Source organism: Sus scrofa, chromosome 8 (genome assembly GCF_054392235.1).
Source record: "Sus scrofa isolate SSC_HxYL_T2T_F1_AM1 chromosome 8, Sscrofa_HxYL_maternal_Yorkshire_Landrace_v2.0, whole genome shotgun sequence".
NCBI lineage: Eukaryota > Metazoa > Chordata > Mammalia > Artiodactyla > Suidae > Sus > Sus scrofa.
In genome coordinates this window covers 64,469,043-64,489,217 of record NC_139390.1, presented here as the reverse complement: position 1 = coordinate 64,489,217, position 20,175 = coordinate 64,469,043, and the positions used below count along the sequence as shown (strand labels likewise).

Sequence of the window (20,175 nt, the reverse complement as noted above, 5' to 3'; positions counted from 1 at the left end):
CATGGGATCCAGTGATCTACTGTATAACTTACCATTCAGAAGCTGCAGGCCTTAGAGTGGGATGGCCTCATTAAGGTGCAACTGAAACTCCAATTTAATGATCTTCTGCCAAGATGAGAAGCTATCTTGCTGGGGGGAGAGATATTTATATATTTTTATAAATGTTTGTAATTATGGTATATATACATTTATAAATTATTGATATGTATATTAGATGTATTATAGTCCATATATATTTACTATATTTAATATATAGTCTAAATATATTTACTATATATTACTATATATACACATATGTGTATTATAAATCAATTATAATTACATAATTTTCACCTTACTTTTATGAACATTTTTACACTTATTTAGATCTAGAATTTGATCAGATATTTATTGACTCTACATTTAAAAGGAGCTAAGTATATAATTGATTAAACTATACCTAAAATATATTTTCCTCTGAGTTCTGATTCAGGGTTTGGTGCCATCATCATTACTCACATTTCCTTGCATAATATTTTGTTGCTCCCTCTGCTATTCCCTTGTAAGCCACCGAAACTCATGATGCAGGTTTTGGTGTTGGTGCTTTTCCACCTACAAACCATTTCACATCTGAGGAAAGAGATGTGCAGTGAAAGTAAATGGCAAATAAAAGTCCCCAAATGAAAAAAAAGTAAAAATAATATAAAACATTTATATTGTAGGTTATTAGCAGGTACATATTTATACTATAGTTTTATGTCATGAGAATTTACAAAAAATCACTTTGCTTTTGAGGAGTTGACAGTGATAGCAAGAGAAAAAAATGAGAAAGTTTTCATTTTCCTAGTCCCATCTGACCCCAGAAAACTGGGTTATTATCTGCTAACCACTTTATTAAAGCAGATAATTCTTTAAGTCAGAATTCTTGTAACATGTCATTTCTTAAGGAATGCTCTGTTCCATGAACAACACCTAAATGCAGTTTCCTACATTTAAATTCAGCGAGAGATCTTTTGTCTGTTTCTTTCCCCTCACATCCATGTTTGTTATGATTATGGGGAGGTTTAGTCCAGCTAAGGATTTGCTTGAGGTGTGTTTGGAATCCACAGATATATATTGAGGAAGCAGCCCAGGCTAAAATAGTTCATGTAAAGTCATTTAAAAACACAGCCAATTACTAAAGTTAAGTAAAAAAAAAAAAAAAAAAAAAAAAAATAAAGAAGAAATAGAAATAGTTTAACACATAGCACCAAGCGGCGGACGAGAGAGAAGATTTCGAAGTTAGATCCCAGGACCCAAACAGGGTTCAAATAGCCAGAGCAAGCCTTGGCAGTGGTCCAGGAAGGAAGAGAGGCAAAGCAGATGGGCAGGTGCTTGGGGACAGGTAAGGCAGAAGCCCATTTCCTGGAGCCCAGTCAGAAGGAGAATGTTGGGCAGAACATCCTTGACAGGACTATTTCTCTGGGTAGTCTTCTCATGCCCACTATCCAGTGTGAGGTTGATGGCTTCAGACAAAGGAGCTTGAAGGCAACTGTAAAACTAACACTATTAGTATTACTGTTAAAAATGTTAACCACAACACAGCTTAAGCAATAAGCAACCATGGCAACTAGGAAACTAGCTTCCAGATGCCTGTCTAACTCAACCTGGATTGCTTTCATGGATGGGAAAATGTCCTCTCAGTTCAGAGGGATTCACATTCCCTTATATTTTCATTTGATAACTATTGATTGAACACCTATAATTTGCCACACACACTTTCTAGATACTGACATTAAGAGTAAAAATCAATAAATAAACGTAGACTTCTGTCTACAGCTACCTATGTAGCTTTAAGGATTCACAGAAAAATGCAACTCTGTAGACACACTTTATTAAGTTTTGTACATGAATGTTCATTTAACTCTGTAAATTCTCTAAGGTGGTAATCATTACCAAATTCCTAGGATGTGTCTTGGAATGGTTTTGCGGTGCTCACCAATTTTCCATGCCCAGCTGTAATCTTCTCCCAGAGGTTTATAAGCTGCTTGAGAGCAACGTCTCTAAAGCATTCTTTTGTCTCTGTTTCTCACTGAGTAAAGAGGAGAAATTAAATATTTGTTAACAAATATTTGATGAGGAAAAAATAAAAGCAAACAGATTTCTACAAATGTAAAGTAATGGATGGGATATTTCTAATGATAATTTGCATTAAAGGACTGAGGGATAAGATACCTGATTATCTGTATATTTTCCAGTGGTTTTGATACATAAAATTCTCATTTTGAATATGTAGACAATTATTATACATGATTCATTTATGCATAACAGTTTTGTATATTCTGCAGCTAATCTATTCACATGTATTACCCTCTAATTTAACCAAGACTGGAAAACCAGATGGTTTGAAATTTGTTTCATTAATAATACATTTCAAACTCTTAACTCATCTCTACATACTATTTTATAATTACAAAAATTTTTATTGTTATTTCCCCAATACAATTTTTTTTAATACTGTACAACATGGTGACCCAGTTACACATACATGTATACATTCTTTTTTCTCCCATTATCATGCTCCACCATAAGTGACTAGACATAGTTCTCAATGCTACTACACAGCAGGATTTCATTGCTAATCCATTCCAAAAGCAATAGTTTGCATCTATTAACTCCAAGCATTGGATTAGGAAGGTATGGTATACATATACAATGGAATACTACTCAACCAAATAAAGAACAAAACAATCCTACTTGATAATTTTTGTTTGTTTTAATTATTTTTATAATTATACTATGCATTCATTTAATGAATTTTCAGAAGAATAGAAAAAAATCAATCACCATTATTTTTAAAGCAAGTTTAACAAAATGCTTTCTTCATGTCATTTGATGATTTGTAGTCCAACTAGCTAAAAACACAAGGTCAAAGATTCCATCTTTAAACCTAAGCTTCTAAGTTTCTTTTCCCAGGAGAGTTTTCCCTAGTGGCTAATTATCAAGGGCTAATTATCAGGGTTGAAACCAGATTCCTAGAGGGACAAACATATGTTAGCATTCCTCTTTATTTTCTTAGTACTCTAGAGCAATAGTCTGCTCTGAAGGGAAGCTCAGGAAATAAGGTTTGTTCACAACTTAATACAATTTATTTTTAGTAAACTAGAGATGGCGAGATTTACGGCAATAGCATGAATGCCTCCAGTGGTCATTATCAGAAGTTTCTTAAGGAGGACAGAACAAATTAAGGAGAGTAAGACAAATAGATTGCATGAATGTGTAAATTATGGCAAGACCTTTGTGTAAAGGGTATATTATTTCTCTTGTATTTCAAAATGCATGGCTTCTACAAATGCTCCCTCAAGAGAATTGATTTGGTAAAAAGAGGGGGAGAATAAAATAGGAAAACTGACAGCAGATGTCAAAAAAAGTATTCTATATTTTGTTATTTCACTTTTAAGACATTATTTTTTCAATGTTTTCCTGGTGTGTGGTGTGGAACTCTTCTTTGGAGAGCTACACAATGTTTAAATGGCATAGTCTGTGAATACAAGGTGAGTATTAGGGTTTAGAAGTGCAATTAGATTTTACTTGTCAGGACAGCAGTGTGATGTCCACATACAGGTGGCTAAGTCAGCATTTTTTACTTCTTTTTTTTTTAAACTTCACTTTGAATAAAGTTGTTCGTAAATTATTTTCTTTATTTAAATGGCAAAAGGGCTGCTCTGGAATGGATTCTAATGTTGTATAGCCTGGAAGATCATCACTTTAAGTACCTGGCATCCTTAAGCAGAAATATATTGATCAGACAACATCTAGTACATAATCATAATGCTCTCAGGAAAAGACCTTTCCTTGGCAGGTATGGAGATGGATGAGGAAATATCCCCTCTAGGAGTTCTTTAAATGCTTATCCATGAGGAGAGTTTCAATATCTAAGGGACCAGTAAGATTGTATGAGCATCTAAAAGCTACCTTTATATGAAGGCAACTGATCTAAACAAATAGCTAAGGATTTTTCCCTACCAACTTGCCACTGAATTTGTTGCATTTCCTAAAGCCATAGAATACTAAATGATTTACACACTTTTAGATAGACCTTTCCACTGAACAGCTTGTATTTTTGGTTGTCTATATAAAATAGATGCTACATTAAATTTAAGATAGGAGTATTTTTGGTGGGGCAGTGTGTTGAGGATCCAGCGCTGGTCACTGTGGTGGCTCTGGTCCCAGCTGTAGCACAGGTTCAATCCCTAGCCCCAGAACTTTTGCATGCTGTGGGTACAGTCAAAAATAAATGTAATGTAATATAATATAATATAATATAATATAATATAATATAATATAATATAGTGATAATCCTAGGCATGTTCAAAAGGAAATATTTAGGAAAGTGTAGTTGAGAGTAAGAGTACAACAAGAAATAGTACAGCAATCTGGGACAGGGAACAGCAGAGTGGTGGTTCCTAGAAACTGGAAGGAGAATGTCCCAAAGAGAAAAGAGCCTTGAAAGGAGCAGTGACCTTCAAGGGAGTTCTGATTACTATTTCAGATATCAGAAACTTAACTTGCGACTTTACACAAAAAGGTATGATAGATTTTATTAAAAACAAATAAAGAGAAATGGAGCCATTGCTTTAAAGGGAAAAAATCATAAACAGAGATGGATGTAGAAAAATAAGCAAATAAAATTAGCTCAACCTAAGTTGAAAAGGACAGTTTCAGTGGCCTTCAGCAGAATATCTGGTATGCCTTATTTTAAAAATGCTTTTAAAATATGTATGTTTCAAAATTATTACAATCATAGGAGCACTAGAAAAATTAAAACAAACTGAAGAAATGTATACTGATAAAATATGAGGGAAAGAATTATTTATTTTAAAAAAGAGAATTAAATGAAGTAAATGAATAAAATTGCTGGTTTCTTACTGATCTTAAACTATTGCCTGATATTGTTATTGTTACTAGAAAAGAAGGGGAAAATAGAAGACAAAGAGACTGAAAAAAAAATATGTCTAAAATGTCAGATGGTAATGATGGTAATTACATGCAAGAGCATAGACAAAGTCCAGATCTTCATCAAGGTTCAGACAAAATCACTTTTGTTGAGGCTTATAAACTAATACCAAAGAGAGCCATTATCTTGGTGAAAGGAAAATACATCCTCTTATAACTCTAGATCAAGTGTCCATGGTTATAGCAAGTGAGAACCAGCCCTTAAGAACCAGGACATATAGAACAAATAGTCCCAAAATTTGAACATATTTGAGAGGAAAAATTCAGAAAGATTGATATAAAATAGTTAAAGAGTAACTGGGTGAGTTTCAAGGAGGAAGAATTATTGCAGGGTAGTATGCAAGTACTGATTTTCCTGAGGGAAGAGCTCATGAAATTTGTAGAACTAAGGCTAAGGGAAGGCACAAGAATAAAGAAACATTAGCAGGGAGACAAGAAGGGCTTTTCTGAAAATGTACAACTTTCTACACTTACAGTCTTAAGGCTGACTTGAAATTCCCATGAAAAAATGTTATAAAGCACATGATTTTACATTTTTAACCCCTACTAAGAAAATCTATCAAACAAATTAACAGATTATGATGTTAAATTTCAAAGTTTCCTGTGTGGATTTATCTTATCTTTTACCTAATCAGCGATTTAGTTTGAGTGAATGAATTAAATATATAATGCTTGATGAATTTCAAAGATTCCTCACTTGGGATATTAGAATATGTATTGAAAAGGAAAAGGGATAGAAAAAATGAAATGATGGTAATTACATGCAAGAGCATAGACAAAGTCCAGATCTTCATCAAGGTTCAGACAAAATCACTTTTGTTGAGGCTTTGGTAAATAAAATGAACCCTCTATTTCATAAACTTTGTATTATAAAGCACTTATTCTGGCAATGATAAGGATAATAAACTCATTGGTTATTCATTGCACTTCTCAAATGTTCCAACACAATTTGTAAGAGTTAATGGGTATTCACAATAACATGACTTCTCTATTTGTTTTCCAATTATATAGAAGTGATGACTGCCTTGCCTGTATCTTGCCCTTTATTTTACCACTGGGGATGGAGGCTTCGAAGCTGCTCTCACATAACATATTCTGTACCTTGTTTCTTCTGTAATTGGTCTTCTGAATACTTGCCACTTCTATGACCATGATTCTTTTCATGCAAAGATGCTAAATATTGGTAGACATATTCCGTTTTGTTATCTGATGTTTCTAGCTTTATTAAATGGTCACGATACCTGTTAGCACTATGGCAAGTTTTCTATTAATGACCAAAAGAAATTCTTGCTCACTATTCTATTTATAAAAGAAAAAACAAGGAAAACATTGACATAAAGCTTCTTTTTGTTACTTCTATTCTTTCTTCAGAAAGCAGTTTCTGAATGTCTCAAGTATTATTGCAAAGCTAAATAATGCTTTATGAAAGAATACATCCTTTTACAGGGCCTCTTGCTAGATCTCCCTCTGCAATTGTATATCTTGAAAAAGAAACCCTTTTTATTCAGTAAGCCACTTTTCACCCCTGCCTCACAAGTGCAGTCAACTTAGAAAATATTCCTAGCATTAATAGCTAAACTTCAATTGGTTATGCCGTAAATCTCTGTTATTTTTCAATGTAATACAATAATCCTCTTTCTTAGTCTGCTTATAGAAGAGCATCTTTTATATTCAAGGATATACCTTAAATCAATTTTAGTTGGGAACATGCATGCTTTAGATTTACTTGTGGCTGCCACACTTTAAAAAAGTTTCATCAATGAACTTCTTGCTAATATCAGAACAGAAAATAATCCTTGACATTATGAAAGGTTTTATTTATTTATTTATTTATTTTTTATTTTCCCACTGTACAGCAAGGGGGTCAGGTTATCCTTACATGTATACATTACAATTACAGTTTTTCCCCACCCTTTCTTCTGTTGCAACATGAGTATCTAGACATAGTTCTCAATGCTATTCAGCAGGATCTCCTTGTAAATCTATTCTAAGTTGTGTCTGATAAGCCCAAGCTCCCGATCCCTCCCACTCCCTCCCCCTCCCATCAGGCAGCCACAAGTCTCTTCTCCAAGTCCATGATTTTCTTTTCTGAGGAGATGTTCATTTGTGCTGGATATTAGATTCCAGTTATAAGTGATATCATATGGTATTTGCCTTTGTCTTTCTGGCTCATTTCACTCAAGATGAGATTCTCTAGTTCCATCCATGTTGCTGCAAATGGCATTATGTTATTCTTTTTTATGGCTGAGTAGTATTCCATTGTGTATATATACCACTTCTTCCGAATCCAATCATCTGTCGATGGACATTTGGGTTGTTTCCATGTCCTGGCTATTGTGAAGAGTGCTGCAATGAACATGCGGGTGCATGTGTCTCTTTTAAGTAGAGCTTTGTCCGGATAGATGTCCAAGAGTGGGATTGCGGGGTCATATGGAAGTTCTATGTATAGATTTCTAAGGTATCTCCAAACTGTTCTCCATAGTGGCTGTACCAGTAGACATTCCCACCAACAGTGCAGGAGGGTTCCCTTTTCTCCACAGCCCCTCCAGCACTTGTTATTTGTGGATTTATTAATGATGGCCATTCTGACTGGTGTGAGGTGGTATCTCATGGTACTTTTGATTTGCATTTCTCTTATAATCAGCGATGTTGAGCATTTTTTCATGTGTTTGCTGGCCATCTGTATATCTTCTTTGGAGAAATGTCTGTTCAGGTCTTTTGCCCATTTTTCCATTGATTGATTGGCTTTTTTGCTGTTGGGTTGTATAAGTTGTTTATATATTCTAGAGATTAAGCCCTTGTCAGTTGCATCATTTGAAACTATTTTCTCCCATTCTGTAAGTTGTCTTTTTGTTTTCTTTTGGGTTTCCTTTGCTGTGCAAAAGCTTTTCAGTTTGATGAGGTCCCATGGGTTTATTTTTGCTCTAATTTCTATTGCTTGGGAGACTGACCTGAGAAAATATTCATGATGTTGATGTCAGAGAGTGTTTTGCCTATGTTTTCTTCTAGGAGTTTGATGGTGTCCTGTCATATATTTAAGTCTTTCAGCCATGTTGAGTTTATTTTTGTGCATGGTGTGAGGGTGTGTTCTAGTTTCATTGCTTTGCATGCAGCTGTCCAGGTTTCCCAGCAATGCTTGCTGAATAGACTTTCCTTTTCCCTTTTTATGTTCTTGCCTCCCTTGTCAAAGATTAATTGGCCATAGGTGTCAGGGTTTATTTCCGGATTCTCTATTCTGTTCCATTGGTCTGTCTGTCTGTTTTGGTACCAATACCACACTGTTTTGATGACTGTGGCTTTGTAGTATTTCTTGAAGTCTGGGAGAGTTCTGCCTCCTGCTTGGTTTTTGTTTCTCAGGATTGCTTTGGCGATTCTGGGTCTTTTGTGGTTCCATATAAATGTTTGGATTGTTTGTTCTAGTTCTGTGAAAAATGTCATGGGTAATTTGATAGGGATTGCATGGAATCTGTAGATTGCTTTGGGTAGTATGGCCATTTTTACAATATTGATTTTCCCAATCCAGGAACATGGAATATCTTTCCATTTCTTTACATCTTCTTTGATTTCTTTTTTGAAATTAACTCTAGTTTGTTGAACTAAAACTCATGATAGGAGAATTAATGGGTGTAGTAGTAAATTCAAGGTTTTGTGATATCTGTGCAACAAATTTCCACAAACTTAGCATCTTGAAAGAAAATCATGTATTATCTTCCAGTTGTTGGGCTTCAAGTCCCCTTCAAGAAGACCAAACTCAAAACTTCTGGCCTAGACAAGAAATACCAGAGCCTTATCATGGTCCCACCTGTCTAATTATAATAACCCTCCCCCACTTTGAGAAACCTGGCCTACTCCTTCCTACTCCCTGTTAAGAAAGGTATGTGTCCCACTCCTCATTCCCACTCTATAGGGCAATATACCACCCCCAACCTACCATCAAGTGTACAGTAAGACCCCGCTTTCCTCAACCAATTAGCAGGTCAGCAGGTACATCAGGAGACCAACCAGATCAAATGTGCCCATGCAGATGAGGCACACACTTGAGACCAGTCAACACTCAGCCCTCACACATGTGTGGTAGGCCTGGGCAGGTAAAACCAGGTCTACACTCTGGCTGGCAGTGTGGGGACGTAAAAGGTGACCCAAATGAAAACCTGGGCCACTCCATACTTGCGGGGTGGCCATCTCTCCCTCTGAGAATGTACTTTCGCTTTAATAAACTTGCTTACACTCTAACACTTCTGCTGTTTCAATTCTTTACTGCACACAGACAAAAACTGGGAAGATATCACAGCCATAACGGAGCCACCATGGAACAGGAGGCAAGAGCACTGCTTAGGATCTGACAAGGCTACAACCAAGGTGACACCAGGTCTCATCTGCAGCCTAGAGTCCTCTACCCAGCTCTCATCATTACAAGCAGATTCAGTTTCCCTGGAGCTGTGTAACTCCTGACACTTGCTTCTTCAAGGCCAGCAGGATAGTTTTCTCTCCTGCTTTGAGTTTTTATAAAGGGCTTGGCTGATGAGGTCAGGACCACTATGGGTTATTTCCTTTGATTGAATTAGAGTTAGCTGATTAGCCTTGTGTCTACCAAATTCCTTCACATCTGCCATGAAATGTAACCTACCATAGGAGTGACATTTATCATATTCACAGTTCACATCTACACTCAAAGGGAGGGGTTACAGTCATCCCTTGGTACCCGTGGGGAAATAGTTCCAGGACTCTCCCAGGGTACTGAACTCCATACATACTCAACTCCCATAGTCAGCCCTCTCTATCCTTAGATTCCCCATCATTGGATTCAACCAACCCTAGATCCTGTACTAAGTTTGTCATCTATGGTTGAATCCTTAGGTGCAGAATCTGTGGATATGGAGGATCGGCTGTCTACTGATTGAAAAAGACCTGTGTGTAAGTGGACTCGCACAATTCAAACTCAGTGTTGTTGGAAGGTCAACTGGAGAACCACATCAGAGGGTGGAGACCTTGTATTCCATCTGCGAATTTTGCTGACTATGTGTATCTTTCCTATAATGGTCAAAGTACCTGCAGTAAATGTTTTTCAGAGTGGCAATAAGAATCCATATATATTCATACATACATCGTAGTTTGTGCACATCCTCAATTTGAGATATTTAGGAAAAACATGTATGCATACCTTTTTCTTTGATAAATATGAGCCCAAACAGCACTTCTTTTTTGCTTACTCTAACTACTGCAAAGATATTTTTATTCCAAGCTTGAAAGAAATGGATGGATGAATTATATAAGCATCTGGATCCCTTTTGTTCCACCCTAGGCAGTTACAACCAGACATTCCCTTAAATTAACTTCTTATTAATCTAGTTAAGCCTGATCACTTGTATTTCAAAGATTTCTATATTTTAATAAAGGAAAAATACTATAAAGTTATAATTTATGCTGACAAAGTGATTTAAAGATTTCTTTAATTTTATCTTCAATAGGTTGTAGAGGATATGGTAGCATAAAAAGTGAATAAGAAAAATAATTTTGAAGACAAAGCCAAAATTTAGTTTATGTTTTCATAAATTCAATTCAGTATATAATTATTTAACATCTGATATGTTAATGATAGCATCACTTTTCATTCATATGTTTTATAAATCTTATAAAGTTTTTTTAAAGCAGTACATTAATTTATACAGAATCAATTAGGGGTTAATTTTATTAATTTAGAAAATTAAAATGACCAATATCCTTTACTTTTTTACATATCTTACAATAATTAAATTGGAAAAATATTTTCAAAGGCTTGCCTAATTCAGGTGAGGTGGCCTATTCACCATCAGCATGTTTCTGAATTTGAAATGTGTATTTCTTGATAATTATAATTCTTAGAATCAGCAAGAACTCAAGTAGTCCCAGAATACCATTTGGTTATTTTTCATTCAAGCTAAAATGGAAAGAATGATCATTGTGCATTCTACAAATCAAAGTGCTGCTTAAATACATATATATATCTACGTTAATGGGCTGATCCAATAGTTCCTTTCATCTCCCCCAATTTTCATCTTATTTATTAAAACTTTTCAGTGAATCACATATGTTCTAATATGTGAGATTAAAAAATAAAAATAATTCTAATGATTTGGAGGAAAAATGAGTTTATATTCTGTTTAGCTGCATAAAATAATTTATGCAGCTATGTGCTGAAAAATCATGAGTTTGTTATCAGTGGACTTTGGCAGAAACACAATTTTACCATATTTTATTTGATAGCATTTAGAAAGTTAACTTCTCTAAGATTCAATTTGCTTTTGTACAAATTGAAAGATAGCAAAATCTATCTTGTTTGTCATGAACATGACAAATTAAGGCATGTGAAAAATCCAGAATAATATCTGGTTCATGGTATGTGCTCAAGAAACAACTTTCTCTTCTTTCTTTCTTCCTCCCTCCTTCAGTTTTCCTTTTTTAAAAATTTTATTAAGCTATAACTCACGTCAGAAATTCTCCTATTCAAAAAGTACAATTAAATGTTAAATATTTGTGGCATGCTCACAAAACCTGGCAGTAATCATTGTTTTTAATTTTAGAACAACTTTTTTCACCTCAAAAAGTAACCCTAAAAATCATTAGCAGTTAGTCCCCATTGCACCTGCCCCAAACAACTACTAATTTTCTTTTTGTCTCTGTAGATCTTTATTTTCTTCATGTATCACATAAATGGAAGCATACAATATGTAATCTTTTGTGATGGGTCACTTTCACATCAAATAATGTTTTCAAGGTCCATCCCTATTGTGCAGAATGTATCAGAATTTCAGTACTTTTCATGGCTAAATAATTTTCCGTTGTATGGTTATACCACTTTTGTTTATCCATTCATTAGTTGATGGACATTTGGATTGTTCTACATTTGGAGTACTATGAAAAATGCTATGTAAACTCAGGCACAAGTTTTTGGCAGATATATGCTTTCATTTTTCTTGGGTATATACCAAAGAGTAGAATTCTTGGGTCACTTGAGAACTGTATGTTTAAATTTTTAGGAACTATAAAACTTTTTTTCCAAGGGGCTGTAGCATTTTACATTCTAACTAGCAATGAATTAGGGTTTCAATTTAACACATTCCCACCAATCTTACTCTTAATTGTCTTTTTGATTTCAGCTTTGCGGCTGGGTATGAAGGTAGTATTTCATAGTGATTTGATTTTTATTTTCTGTTTTAACTTAAGTTGTCTTTATATTTTTGCATTTTAAGTGGTCTTTTTGTATTCTGGATATCAGTCCCTTATCAGACATATGACTTGTATATTTTTTTCTATTGCATGAGTTACATTTTCACTTTTTGGGTGTATAATTTGTAACAAAAAACTTAAACATTCAAAATTCAATTGAAAATTCAAAAATTTTAATTTTTTTAATGAAATGCAATTTATTGATTTTTCCTTTCATTGCTTAGGTTTTGCTTTTGTTATTATACCTAAGAAATTCCTATCTAACCTAAGATGATTAAAACTTACTGCTACATATTCTTCTAAGAGTTTTATCATTTAACATCTTGCATTTGATTTAATCTTTGCATATGTTGTAAATGGTCCAAATTCATTTCTTTGCATTTGAATATCTAGTACTGTCAACACAGTTATATTGAAAAAAAAATTATTTCCCCATTACACTGGGACTCTTGTCAGAAATCAACTGACCTTAGATGTAGGTTTATTTCTATTCCATTGATCTACATGTCAGTTATGCTAGTGCCATACAGTTCCTGACCACTGTTTCTTTATAGTAGTTTTGGAAATCAGGAATCCCTAATCTTTTAACTTTGCTCTTTTTTCTTCAATAGTTTTTTTTTTCTGTCTAAAATGCATTTTTCATATTTTCATCTGAATTTTAGGATCAGAATGCCAATTTATGCAAAGAAGTCAGATGAGATTTTGATAGGGACTGCCTTGAATCTGTAGATTGATTTAGGGAGTACTGCCCTCTTAATGATAGTTTCAGTACTAAATCTTACACTGATAAATTTATTCCTCAGTACTTTATTCTTTTTGGCATTATAAAAGTTATTTTCTAAATTTCATTCATTTTTACATTGTTCATTGTAGCATATAAAATATCAATATTTTTACGTATTGGTATTAATTTTTATAATTTATTTTTTTTTCATTTTTGGCAGATTCCTTAGAATTTTTCACATGTAATTTCATGTCATCTTCAAATAAATGTAGTTTTATTTTTTCGAATCTGAATTACCTTTATTTATTTATTTTTATTTCCTAAATGCCTTCACTAAAATTCCTTCTTTCTTTTCAATTTCTAACAAATCTTAAAAACTGATATAGTTTCTAAGCATATGAAAAATAAATAATTTTGATTTCTTGATGAATTGCTAGGAACTAAGTGTGGATTACTGTGAATGTGAGAAAATCATGAGGGTGGGTAGCAGGTTTAGGGAGACCCCCAAACCTCTAACTTTTTACCTCTAGGAATCCAACAAGGTTCTCATTGTGATGAAACAGGAAAGATTCCTTCCTGTCCCAGGCTCCTGTTTCAGGGAGAAAAGAGTAATTAGGGCATCCTCCATAATGTTCTACTCTCTGGGGGAAATAATTTGCCAGACCTTTCTCCAACCAGGGGACAGGGTATTTCTACTACTCTACCCCCTCTATTCTTCCTATCTCACCCAATGGTTGGAGAAAGCTAAACCACAGAAGAAGTGCTTGTGAAAGTCACACCAAAAAACTAAAATTTAATCATTAGGATACTCTGTTTCTCCCATACCTTACCATGAAGCAGTAGGGCTCCAGTAAAACAACCACAGATTACAACTGAAAGATCCTCAAGACACAGACTCTCTGAGGAAGAATACTCTGACTTAGGGAAGCCAAAGTCTAAAAGGAAGACAAAAAATAAGAACACAAGAGAAGCCCAAATTTGCTTGCACTATATCCCAGACTCTCAGCCATAGAAAGCCTCATACAAGCCCTTTTTATCTGAGAGCCTTTACCTGATACAATATTTTCCAAGTCAAAAAAAAAAAAAAAAAAAAAAAAAAGAGTACGAGCACGCCAAAGGGTAAGAAAATCATGGTTTTAAGAGATAAAACAAGCATCAGAAGCATATCAGATATGACAGAGGTATTGGAATTATCAGAGAGGAAATTTAAAATAAATTTGATTAATATATTAAGAATGATGATGAGAAAAGTAGATGACATGTGAGAACAGATTATAATGTAAGCGGCAAGACTGGAACTCTAATGACGAAGCAAAGGAAATGTTAGAAACCTGAAACACTGCAACAGACATGAAAAATGCTTGTGAGTAGACTGTGTCAAGTATATTGAACAAGAAGAGGAAAGAATTGGTGAGTTTGAATATATATCAATGGAAACTTCACAAACTGAAGTGCAAAAGGAAAAAAAGAACACTAAGAATGGGGTATGTATGTCAAAGTGACACAGAGGCCAACTGAAAGATTCCCCAAAGGCCAAAGCTGGAATATTTCCAGCAAGAAAAACTGACCTGGCTAGTATTGGATTATAACCCAAAGTATAAAATCATAGTTACAGCAGGTAGATAGTTAGATGTGAGCAGAGAAAAGGGGAGCTATAGGCCAGGCGACAGGAAACCAAACATCTTATAAACAGCAAGGAGTGGGTGGGGGAGGCCAAGGGCAGACAAAGAAAAGCAGGAAACTCCAGACTAACAGGAAAACACACATTTGGGTGATAAGTTTCTTGGAGGCAGACAAATAAAAGTGTGAAAAGGTACAAATCTCCAGAGTCCAAATATAACCTGTTGCTGATTATGCCCTCATTATAGTGAAATTAGCCTTGCAATTAAGAAGTTCCCATTATGGTCCAATGCCATAATACTTCAAGGATAAAAAATCCCTCCTCCTTCAGCAAGGCAGAGCTGGAATGAAAATCAGGAAATACAACCCCCCAAAATCCCTCTTTCCCAATGAATATTTCACCTTTCATTTATATGAAATGACCCAAGTGCCAAAAGAGATGCAGGGTAGCTCTTCACCTGTATGCCCACCCCCATTCTAGAGGCATATTTCCCACTTAAATAAATCCTCACTTTACTTTCTCAATTTCCATCTCATTAATGTATTCCTTCTGCAATGAGATAAGAAACTTTCCACAAGAACATATCCTTGAGTCCGTGTTGACTCATCAACATAAAAAAATGACTGAAAAAATCCTCAAGCAAAGAATGGAGCACAACTGATCATTCATTAAATATGGACTCTGCAAAGTGACTTCCTTCCAAAGACAACAGTGTGCAAAGTGGGACTAAAAGAGTAACTTCACAGTGGAGAAACCTGATAAACACTGCCTCAGTGAAGTTAGCAAAGTCAATATCAACAGTGATAACTCATACTGATTGTACCCTCCATACGAAGTGATAAAAAAATGCCATTTTACCTGCCTACTTCTGCAGGCTTACTCTCTAAAACCATAACCATGAACCTCTGTCTTACCATGGAAAAAAAAAAAAAACTAACTAACTAAATCCCAATGGAGGAACATTTTACAAGATTTACAAGACTAGTACTTTTCAAAACTGTCAAAGTTTATCAAAAAATAAGGAAAGTATGATAAGTTCTCATAGCCAGAGGAGCCTAGGGAGAAATGGAATGAGTACCCTGGATGGAACCTTGGAGCAGAAAAAGGGCATTAGGTAAAAACTTAAAAAATCTGCATAAAATATGAACTTTAGTTAATAATAATGTATCAATATTGGTTCAGTAATTATAACAAATATATGATGCTAATATTAATAATAGAGGAAACTGTATATAGCATATGGGAACTCTCTGAGAGGTATTATCTTCACTACTTCTCTATAAATCAAAACCTATTCTAAAATTAAAAAGTTTACTATTTGTAACTCTTCATGTAAATTGCATTCAAGCTATCAAAACTTGAGAAGCAAAGAAACTGTATAGGTAAAATTCTATAAATTAACCAAATATTATTTTTATGTATTTATTTATTTTATTTTTATTGATATTTCAAATATGATTTTAAGGATAGAGTACTTACCAATAGGAAAGGTATGAACCATTAATTTTTTCTAATTGTTTATACTTATATTCAAGAATTACAATGTTAGCTGTTTTTCTCTCTTACCTCTCTATCGCTTACTCTCACATTATCAATTAAGGGACATGGAGGAGGTGTATATATCTTAACTCTATTTACAATTTAGTTATCATTTAGGAAATTCATGTATCAAGGAGATAACAACATGTAAAAATAAAATTAATTCTGAATGACAATTTTTTTTTTTTACTGCTCCATAACAAGTTAACACAGAGTTATCACTGTAAATAAAACTATATATGATTATTTTTTCTCACGGTGTTCCTGGGCATGACTTAGCTAGAGTTTTAGGATTTGAACACCATTTGTTTTCACAAGACTTCAATCAAGATGGTGACCAGGCCATGTTCCCATTTGGGGCCCAGCATCATCTGCCAAGATAATTCAGGATGCTGGCTAGTTGGGTCCTCGAACCTCTATTACTGACATTTCACCTTACGTGCCAGCTCTTGGCCAGGGATTACTCTCAGCAACTACAAGAGGCCTGGACTTCTTTGCCACCTAGTTTCTGTTGGCATTTTCCTCAAGGCTATTTGCTCTCCCCACAGATGGTGAGTCTGTCTCTCCTTCCAATATCCTGTATGGTGGGAAGGGGAGGGTGGATGGAATCTTGTATAAATAGGAGTCTTTAAAGCATAATGTAACTTAATCAAAGGATCTACTGTCTCACCATGTTTACAGATTTTATCCATAATTGAGAAGAAATTATTCAAAGAAGGTGCATCAGGGAATAGAAATCTTAGAGATTTAGAATTCTATCACAAATGTTAAAAACAAACAAACAAAAAACTCCCAAGCATATTAAGTCCTTCAGGTCTTGTACTGTAGTTACTCTGTGGGTTCTTGTATTAAACACCACACCATTTATGCGGTTTTCAGTCTTCAGCAGATCAGAATTACCAAATTCACAAAAGGGAGAGGTAGAATATGAAAACCTTACAAGGTAACAAACACAGCAAGGGAGAATGAAATAAAAATTTCTTCAGGAATCCAAAAGGCTAACTACTCTGGGCATTTAGTGGTATGTTGGAACAAGCTTTAGGATTAAATCTGCTCACTATGGCGGGTCAGGAATTTCTAGAGGTGGGGGCTTACAGATGGTTTTCGAGGGTATGGTATGGCAGGTGATGGGATGATAGAACTTGTTTGCCTGATACAAGTTGATTAATTAATGTATATGTTTAAGTGTAGTAATCAGAAATTTATGGAAAAGAAATGTATAAAAGAAAGGCCAAATTCCTTCTATTATGACCTCCAAAATATAACTATTCTTAACATTTTTTTCTATATTCAGACACAGTGATGCATACAAATCTATGAAATCCATTTCATTGATTAATATACCAAGTTCAACAAATATTTACTAAACTGATTATGTACCAGCAAATAAGATACTAATTAGATTCAAAGGAACATCATGAGGTAATTTTCTATTTCATACTTTAAACATAAGGTTTCTGAACTTCTGGATATTTATTGCACTTATTCAAGCTCACACAGCTTAAAGCCCTGTTTCCAAGAGGGGCCTTCTCTTCCCTGAAACACAGCTGTCTCTCTTTGGGGCGCATAACATTACATAAATGAGATGTCAGTGCACAGGATCATCATCAACGTCGCCTACTACAGACGCAAAAGAGCAGCCAAGCAGTATTGATAGCACTAGCAGACTGATGAGAACTAATTATGAAGATGACACTTGTTCTTTTGAAAGCCCTGACTAAGTGGCTCCAGTTTTCTAACTGAAGTGTGAAGGGCTGTGTGTTCATTCTTTAGGTAACATTGGTTAGTTTTCACCTTCTTCTAAAGTCATAGCTTTTACAATTTTTGCTCTTCAAGAGGTTTATTTCTGGGTTTTGTTTATTTGGTTTTTGTTTTTTAGATCATTCCAAGTTTCTGCAATAAGACTACATGGTGATATTTTTAGAGAGGAAAACAGTGTGGAATATAGATGGCTAGAATAATATAAACTAAATTCAAATGTAATGCAAATGGTGGACTTCCAGATTAAATTTCCCTAAACATGTTACATTTATTAATTTAGAATATTAAGATAATTTATTTGACAAAGGACATAACTAGAAGAGTAAGATTAAATTTTTATGTGTTAACTTTATTTGCTAGTATTGCAATGAAATAATGCTCCTGTGCATGGATCCTGTCATAATAATAACATAAACTGATTGCAAACCACTCCACCTTTTTTTTTTTGGTTTGTTTCAAGTGCGTGGGGAACAAAGATGACCATTTTGTTTCCTTTAGTTCCTTTAAGGACTATTTAAGAACATGGTTTTTATTTGCAGAATTAGAGACTAGTCCCAGTTCTGTCATTAGCAGCTATATCACCTTGAAGTCACCTTGGGAATCTCTTTTTAAACCTGAAACTCAAAAGAGTTTTGGTTTCCTCACCTGTAAAATGTGAATACCAGCAATGATTAATGTATTTGTGGCAAAGGATTATAAAAGTAAATGCATTAAATTTCACATTACAGATCTAGTTAGATGTTTGTTTTTGTTGTTGTTGTTGTTTACTTGCTTTTGTTTCAGAAAGTGAAGAAGGAAGAATAAGATGAGGGAGGAGGAAGTCCTGGCTTTGAGCCTGGAAGACTAAGGCAAATGAATGCTAGTACCAGTATTTCCCTTTGTATATGCAGATAGAGCACTTGGAAACATTCATTCTTCTTAAGCATGATATGCTATATTCAGAATGGATTTATAGGACTAGCCAAGAATCTGTTGTTCACGTGGATGGAAGCTCCCATACTTAATGCCTGTTGAAAATTACTTGACTATTCAGATCCTGTCTCTCCAGTGAGCTCTGTTTCCATCCCTTCACAGTTGAAGGCCTTTAAATTTATCTTCTCAAGGTTCTAGGAATGAGGTGATTTGATTACTTTAATTTAATGGAGCTGAAACAACCAAGAGGGTTAATTAATTTGTTTGGAACCCAAGTTTTATTTTTGAATTGAGTATAACAGAAATAAGAAGCAAAGGCAAAACTGCTTGATCAGCATGGGACAATTTTAAGAGCACTACTATTTAGATAATAAACCTGTTATGGCTTTGTTAGCTTGTAGAGCCCTCTAAACCCAGTTGTATAGTAATGAGCCTTAATTGTATGCTACATGCATAATTTGGAGTCAGTGATTGACTAGAAATATGTTGTCAGTTATATGCATCCTCATCTTTTATTATAGAAGATTTGGCCATTTATTTGTTGAATTTATATTTTATATCTTAGCTTTAAAATTCCTCCTTCAGCCCATATGAGCCTTATCTAAATTTTCCAAAGATTTCTATAAGAGGCAAGCTCAGTTGGCTGGATACTTAAAATAGACTTGCGATGGAAAATAAGAGAGCTAAGCAGAATTTATTCAGTGAATATTCAAGAAGTCCAGTAAATTATTTTAATTAACTTATATACTTTAGCCTAATGTTCTGTTTCCTCTGTGAAGGGTATGAAAACTGGAAGATTCCTTTAACCCACTGACATATCTTAGCACTAATAATATCAGCACAATTGGATGTTAAGTGTACTTTAATTGGACACAGTGCAGTATGGAGTACACAGCATCACCTGTGAAGTATTCTTGATAAAAAAAGAAAAAAAAAATTAACTTGAACCTAGCCAACCTGTTAGATGTAACTTCCAGTCGACATTAAACACAAGGTAATAAGAACACTTGAAAAGACGTAAGAGAAATCAATCAGACAAATTCAGAAGGTGGAACTTTCTACAGGAGAATTGATTTCTCTCTTCAGTAAGTTGAGTCATAAAAAAATGAGGCACCATTTATGGCAAAGGGATTAAAGTGACATAACAGGCAAATGCAATGTGCTAATTTGGTCATATACTGGTTTGAACAAATCAACTGAAAAGATATTTTAAGAAAATCTGGAGAAATAAGAATATACACTGGGAGTTAGATGATATCAAAGAATTATTTGTTTCTGTTAATGTTATTCTGGCTAATTTATGTAGGAAAATGTATTGATTTTTTAATATTCCTACCTAAGCATTTTGGAGTAGATAACACAGAGTTATTTTAAAGTATTAGAGTAAAATAGATAAAATAAATATAAAATCTGGTGACAAATTGTTACATTGGTGATG

The 20,175-nt window shown here is 34.4% G+C and overlaps 1 long non-coding RNA gene across 1 annotated transcript in view; it reads right to left on the bottom strand.

The window, feature by feature from the left end:
- LOC110262009 (uncharacterized) overlaps positions 1-20,175 on the bottom strand; it is a 560,710-nt gene that overhangs the window by 174,527 nt on the left and 366,008 nt on the right. The window contains exons 4-6 of the long non-coding RNA XR_014812607.1: positions 1,958-2,050; positions 440-609; positions 33-129 (exon numbers count right to left, since the gene is read on the bottom strand). This is a non-coding gene — a long non-coding RNA (uncharacterized LOC110262009). The remainder of the gene's footprint in view (positions 1-32; positions 130-439; positions 610-1,957; positions 2,051-20,175) is intronic.